This window comes from Cyprinodon tularosa, unplaced genomic scaffold, assembly GCF_016077235.1.
Source record: "Cyprinodon tularosa strain WSP-4 unplaced genomic scaffold, ASM1607723v1 ctg26, whole genome shotgun sequence".
NCBI classification, from domain to species: Eukaryota; Metazoa; Chordata; class Actinopteri; order Cyprinodontiformes; family Cyprinodontidae; genus Cyprinodon; species Cyprinodon tularosa.
In genome coordinates this window covers 398,375-405,798 of record NW_024038961.1, presented here as the reverse complement: position 1 = coordinate 405,798, position 7,424 = coordinate 398,375, and positions in this window count along the sequence as shown.

The window sequence follows — 7,424 nt, the reverse complement described above, 5'->3', positions numbered from 1 at the left end:
GGAGGTTGTTCCCCAAAATCTTGCATACAAGGTCCCAGTCATCCTCTCCTTAATACGGTGCAGTCGCCCTGTGCCATGTGCAGAAAAACACCCCCAAAGCATGATGCTACCACCCCCATGCTTCACAGTAGGGATAGTGTTCTTGGGATGGAATTATGACCAAAACGTTATATTTTGGTCTCATCTGACCACATGATTTTCTCCCAGGACTCCTCTGAATCATCCAAAAGTAAGACGAGCCTTGACATGTGCTGGTTTATGCAGGGGAACCTACCAGGCCACTCATAACTTCAAACCATTCCTTCTTAGTGTATTACGAGCAGTAACCTTGGAAAAAGTGGCTCCATATTTTTTTTGTTCATTGACCAGCTCCTCTCGTATAGTTCTGGGCTGATTTCTCACCTTTCAAAGGATCTCACCACGAGGTGAGATCTTGCATGGAGCCCCAGTTCAAGAGAGATTGACAGACATGTTCAGCTTCTTCCATTTTCTAATGATTACTCTAAAAGTGGACCTTTTTTCACCAAGCTGCTCGGCAATTTTCCCGTAGCCCTATCCAGCCTTGTGGAGGTGTACAATTTTGTCTCTAGTGTCTTTTGACAGCTCTTTGGTCTTGGCCATGTTAGTAGCTGGATTCTTACTGATTGTATGGGGTGGCCAGGTGTCTTTTTGCAGCTAACGACCTCAAACAGGTGCCTCTAATTTAGGTTTAATAAATGGAGTGGAGGTGGGCATTTTGAAGACAGACTAACAGGTCTTTGAGGGTCAGAATTCTAGCTGATAGGCAGGTGTTCAAATACTTATTTGCAGCTGTATCATACAAATAAATAGAAAAAAAATCATATATATTAATATTTCTTGATTTTTTTTTTTAGATTATGTCTCTCACAGTGGATATACACCTATGATGACAATGTCAGGCCCCTCCATGATTTCTAAAGGGGAGAAGTTGTAAAATAACAGGGTGTTCAAATATTAATTTTCCTCACTTTATAACAAGGCAAGTAACCAGGATAGGACTGAGTTCCTACATCATACAGCATAGTTAATGTAAACAAGTTGTTTTTTCCCCCACTTCTCACATACGTTTAGCTTATATTGACCTAGAAAAAAATAATTGCAGATATTACCTTTACAGATTTAGTAACGGTTTGTTCTAACATGCTCTGAAGAAGCAGAGCAGAGAGGGAGGGGTACTCTGGTTCAAACTCGTTTCATCCTGTTAAATGATCAGTTGTATTCAATTAGGTTATAAAAAAGTAGATATCTAACTATTTTCATGTTTCTTACATGTTTTTTTCCCAAAACAAGCTGAATCATACATGAACATATGTGTAGTTCTATGTGTCAATGGACTATCTCTAATTTTACAGGAGTTGTTTATCTCCAGTAATGTTTATAGTTTATTGGACCTTCTACCCGTCCATAGGTCATGCCCAGTGATAGGAGTGTCTTTGACTTCTATTTTAAATCCTTACCTGACCAACCCTGTTGTGTGTTTGTGCATCACAGAGTCAGGGCACGCTGCCTGAAATAAGCTCTGACTTAGCAGATTTGAAAGCACAGCTCTTTTTGGTCCTGCTATCAGAGCAGCCTGAGCGCAAACATGTCTCAGCCTATTAAACAAACACTACAGTGTAAATATCCAAAAACTCATGAACTCATATGGCTCTCTTACAGTTTGTGAATGAGAGTAACAGGTTTAAAGGCTTACGGTGTAAACATACAGTTGTTTTGCAAAAGAAAACTTTAGCACTCTGCTAACTTGGAACAAAAGAAGAGATCTAAAGTCTGTTGAAGCTTTCAACACGCTCCAGACCAGAGAACATTGTTTGGATGACTAAAGTGTCAGACTTAAAATAAACCAATGACAGCCAGCAGCATGCAGACACACCTTCTAGCAAACGATAAGGGGGAAATAGACTGAAGCAGCTGTAATAGGAAAGTTAAGATACTGAAGTTCTAAGTGGAAAATGTTGACTTTCCTAATGTTGTTTTTAAACAGTGTCATTCTGAGATAAAAGTAAAACTGGAACCACCAAGGCTCCGGTAAATCCACCAGCATCACTGTCCAAAATGAATGAGTGTTACAGATGGAGTGGAGACCAAAAAGAAATGCTGGTCAAAAAACATCTGAAATGTTAAGCCTTCCTCATGGACAAGCATGGTCAGCAAGAGAAAGACGGAGAAAAGTGTTTTGGTGAGTTAAGCCAAAGCTTTCCTACATATGAACACCAACTGTAAAGCATGGTGGTGGGGATATCATGGTGTGGGATTGTTTTGCTGCTAGGAAAGCTGGTGTTTCATACATTGATTAATCAATAAACAATGTTTCAGGTTTTGATCATGAACATGGCACTGCTTTAACCATTTAACCAAACATTATTCAAGGCTTGAGTATATATTTTGAGAGCAGCTAAAAAATGTACTCTTTTTTGCAGATAAACTATAAATTATGTCAAAGTGGTTCTTCCAGTTTTGTTGTAATTGCGTTTGTGTTTCTGCATCATGTGGCTTAAAAGCATTTTGTCCTTTATGGACAAAAAAAATGTAACTACTGCAGCTAAACTGTTACTGTGGTTAAAATGACACTGCTTAGTATATGCCTACATCATAGCCATGTCCTTTGAGGTTAATAAAGTGTTGAATTTACTGTGAAACTGGGAAGACGGAATTACTTATGCTCTAAGGCGATGCAGAGTAAGTTTATAGCAGGAGTCTGCAACCTGCAGCTTTGTAGCCACAAGTGGGTCTTTGGAGCCTCTGTAATGACTTTCAATAGAGGCCAAAATTATAATGAAACAACTAATGGTGTTTAAACCAGTATAACAAATTAAAGTCTTGGGCGCTTCAGCTGACGATTCAAAAGATTTCTGACTTACATTTTTTATGACAATATTATTTAAAAGAACCAGTGATATGTTTCTAGATCCATTTTTCTTGTTGTGTATACAAGAAATGAGGTATAAAAACCTACAAAAAGAAATTCATGATTTTTCTTTATGAAGCATTTAATGTTTTTCTATTATTTCAAAACCTAAAAATTCAAATCAAATGGCAACCAATTTCCTATCATAGGTATTTATCAAAACCAAAATTATAAGTTGTGTTTTATCAAAATTTGCGGTTTTAAATTACTTTTCTAGCTGTACTCGGGCAAAATGGGTGTTTGGGTTTTAAAGGTTGCAGAGCCCTGTTCCAGACCTTATATGCTGGAGTGAAAACTATTAGGCCTACCCAGGTCCAGACCAAACAACCAGACCGAGACCCAATATTTGAGGGGATTTTGCGATTCTTTCAGACTTTGCTAGCAGGGAATGTAGTACTGAAATCATACTGTCTGTTGCTTAGCAACAGTACTGTCAGCTTGCTGCGGGTTTCCTCCGGCTGACACTGTTTTGACAGCGGAAATAAAACATCTTAAAACCTGCATTGAATGAGCTGCTCTCGACACTGATGATTTTAAAGCGGACAGGTGCTGCATTCAAATCACAATAAAGTCTTTTGGGACCAAACACTTTATTTGTATGTAAAAAAAAAACAAATCAAAAAACAAAAAGAGCTGAAACTTGTGCATCTAACTCTTCTTTTAAAACTCAATAAAGTTTTTTTTCTTTTTTGTTTTATGGAAAAAGATCAGCTAAAAGCCCAAAACTGAAGTAAAACTGATGTTTGCAAAGATCTGAGAAGCTCGATTTTTGCAGGATCTCCACTAAAGTGACTGATGAGAATTTTCTTATTTAATGCTCTTTAATCACAATGTCTTTTAAGAATCCAGTGGTAGCAATGCATTTACCTACAGGATGCGTCATGGAAAAGTTAAAAACAGAACAGGAAAAATTTAACTAGATCTCAGTGAAGGAATCATCAGGCACGCTAATGAAGCTGTTCAACAAAGCAGAACAGACTGTTCCAAACTCCTGCTGGCAGACGGCCACGAAAAGCCACTGGACTGTGTCTGCTGTACCCACTGACAAAGCGACCGAAGTTTCCAAAAACAAGAGCGAGGAGGAGGAGGGAGACAACAGTTTAGCAGAGTCATTACAGAAAGCAGAGGCACACAGACATGTTAACACACCAGAAACACTTTTATTGCTTGAAAGTTTTAGCGAGTGAAACCAGAATTTTCAGGATCATGCAAACACTACAGGAGATCACGTTTACATGATGTCAGCTGGTGGCAAGGTTAAAGTTTTAATAACATTTTTTAAAAGCTGTAAATATGAAACCAAACAAAACAGGAAGTGGTGCGAGATGTTTTCTAATCCAAGCAATCACTGGTCCGTTTAGCGAAGGAGTCCACACTCAGCTTAGAGGTAACACTTGGCCTTTAAGTCATCTTAGTAAAAACTGGACGTTAAACAATAATAATAAAAAAATAATAGAAGCTTTAAACAAAGTCAGGATAGATGGAAAAATAAAGCTGTTAAAGTGATGGTAACTAGTTATCTGTTATCCCTAAGAGTAAAGCCTTATCTGTTAAATCAATACAGCTTTCCTCCTATTAGCAGCTACGTGTCGACCACAACGAAGTCTGTGTTTGACTGAAGCTGTCAGTTGAAGATAACAAGGAGATGGCCTACAGCGTGTTACATCACAGGGCAGAGGGGCAGCTTTCTGTAATGAATCATTTAACATATCAACTTAAGCCTTCGAACGTTTAAAATAAGTCATTTAAATAAGCATCCCACTTCACAAATGATTAAAAATAAGACCAAACTTCTAATGCCGCTTACAACTTCCAGAGTTTGTTCTGTCTCAGCGACCAAACGTCAATGCATTTAACAGGGGTTGTACATGAAAGAGGAACACTGAGCAGTGCTTGATTATGGGTAGAAGGAAAATGGGAGAGAGGTTTTTAACTTTTCTTTATCAATAAAAATGTGAAAACCATGTTTCAAATGCACTACAATCCGCTATCTGTCTGTGCATACTTTGATCTCGGGGTATATATTTGTTCTCTGAAGGTCTCTGAGGCTCGTTACAGAACATATGATATCATGACGAGCCAGGAAAACAACAGACAGGCCAGAGATACGTCTGTGGAGATGTTTAAAGAATTTTATTATTAAAACTGGAGAACTCACGGCACTGTAAATATACGAAGACGCTTCTGCCATCTGAAACTGACAGGCCAAACAATGACAGCATTAATCAGAGAAGCAGCAAAGAGGCCAGTGGTAACTTTGGAAGAGCTGCATAGATTCACAGCTCATAAAGGAAAATATAGGGTAAGGGAAGCTGTTAGTACTGCAATATACAAACCCACAGGGGACCAACAAAACATAAAGGAGAACGTCCCCTGGTCAGCTTAGCTTAAAAAAAGGACTCTAACACTGTTCATTACCATGCAAACAGCAACACAACTGAGAAACATGGTGGTGGCAGCATCATGCTGCAGGAAGGGTTTATTTTTAAGCAGGTAAAGAGAAGTAGGACAACTAAATGTACAGCAAACAAGGAAAGCAGTTAAATGATCTAAAATACTAGAAAGGACAGCCTTAAGTAAATATATTACCAGAATGATTGACAAGTAGGAGGACCACTTATTTTGATGATCCTCCACCATATCTTTAGGATACGTTATGAAGAAAAATATTCTAAAAACGATTTGCAATTTTTCTTCCACTACACGATGCACTACAGCATGTCTGTCTTTCACATCATAGTCAGAGAAAGCATGGATCCATTCAAAGAGTACTGAAACCCAGAGAAGGAGAAAATATGTTTATTTCAGATGTTTTAATTGGTTTTCTTAGTGAAATGTTTTCTTAATCCTGCTTTAGAATGGAAAATACTGGGAGATAAAGCACCATGAAATGACTGCCGAAAGCCAAAGAAGCACCAACACTCTTTAACCACAGACCGTTATCACTATCATTATATGTTCAGATTCTATTTGTTCCACGTGAACTGATGCTGTCAGGTTTACTTTAACCTGTTTTTTTTTTCTTTTTTTTTATGTGTGGCTGGCATAAAAAGCAAAAGAACTGAACATTTACATAAGGTTTAACTGACCTGTCTTCTGTATTCCTGGAAAACTGAATGACAGAACACACGAATCATTACAAAACACTGAGGACATAGAGCAGCAAAATGTGGGAATCTACAATTTTTTGGCAGATTTCATTGAAATCTTAATGCTACAGTGTGTAATTTTCAGCGACATCTAGCGGTCAGACTACAGACCGCAGCAACATGAACATCTGCCCCCCACCGCTTCTCCCCCCCAACAGTACGGCGAGCGTTACGGGACAAAATTTCTTCTACGACGTCCACATCACCTACCCTCTCAAGTGATGAGGTTTGTTTACATAGATAATTTTACAGATAGTATTTCATTAGTCTGTGTAGGGTATAGATTTCATGTAGACTTAAGATAATAAATATACCCGTTATTTTTTCTACATCGTTGTGACGTCTTGGTGAGCTGCTTTGCATGGTGATATAAACAGACGAAGTAATTGTAGTCATTAGTTTAACAGCGAGATTGTGTTCGCTGGAAGAATATATATCCCCCGTTTACAGAGTCCAAGTCATTTTGGTGGCACGGGGGTTACAACGCGAGGGAGAGGGAGAGGACGAGGGCGAAGGCAGGGAGGCCGTGCAGCTAGGGCCAGGCGAGAGAGGGGAGCCAGCGGGGTGAGAGCAGAGGAGGAAAGGCTTGAAGATCTCCAAAGGAGCCGGAGAGAAGTAACCGAGGTATATATCCAGAAAATTATTTTACAGAAAATTACTGAATCATTACCTGTGAAACGTCAGGGACGTTGCTGAATAAGTATACTGGAGAGTAACAGCATCATCACGCAGCATGTTATTGTTTTAGACAGGTCTGAGCATCCTGTACTCCAAAAACTGCAGTGATATTAGACAATTGTGTGTGTAGGATTAATTACCTGTCCAAGAGAAAACTGGCAACTTGAGCGTCACTTTGAAAACCTTTTTCCTCCATCAGTGACTTCCATCGTGTAAATGCCGTGCCAATGTTGATCCGTGTTTTTTGCCGTTTCTTGTCACGCTTGCGTTTATTCTCGTCGTGTTTCCGCTTCTTAGATGACGGGGGTTCGGTGTCCGCCGCTTTTCGTTGTGATACAGAGTAGGCATGATCCTCCATTCGTCTGATGTTTGGCCACACAGTGCCAAACAGTTTGCAAAGTCACTCACGCCTGCCGCCTTGTTCACCTTTCTTGTTACTGAGGCGCAGTATACCTGCTTCTTCTTCTTCTTTGGTTTCAGGCAGACTAAACGCTTCTCAGGCATAATACTGCCATCTACTGTTCAGTACCGTCTCAGTTAATCTCTCTCAACTTGCCGTAGTTATTTTTGAGCGTCATGGGAGATCTCGCAATCGCTAGTTTGTTGCCTCTGCGCTTGCCGTAGCGCAAAAATGTCAGCCTCCATGGCTGCGAGACCCGCTCCTATGT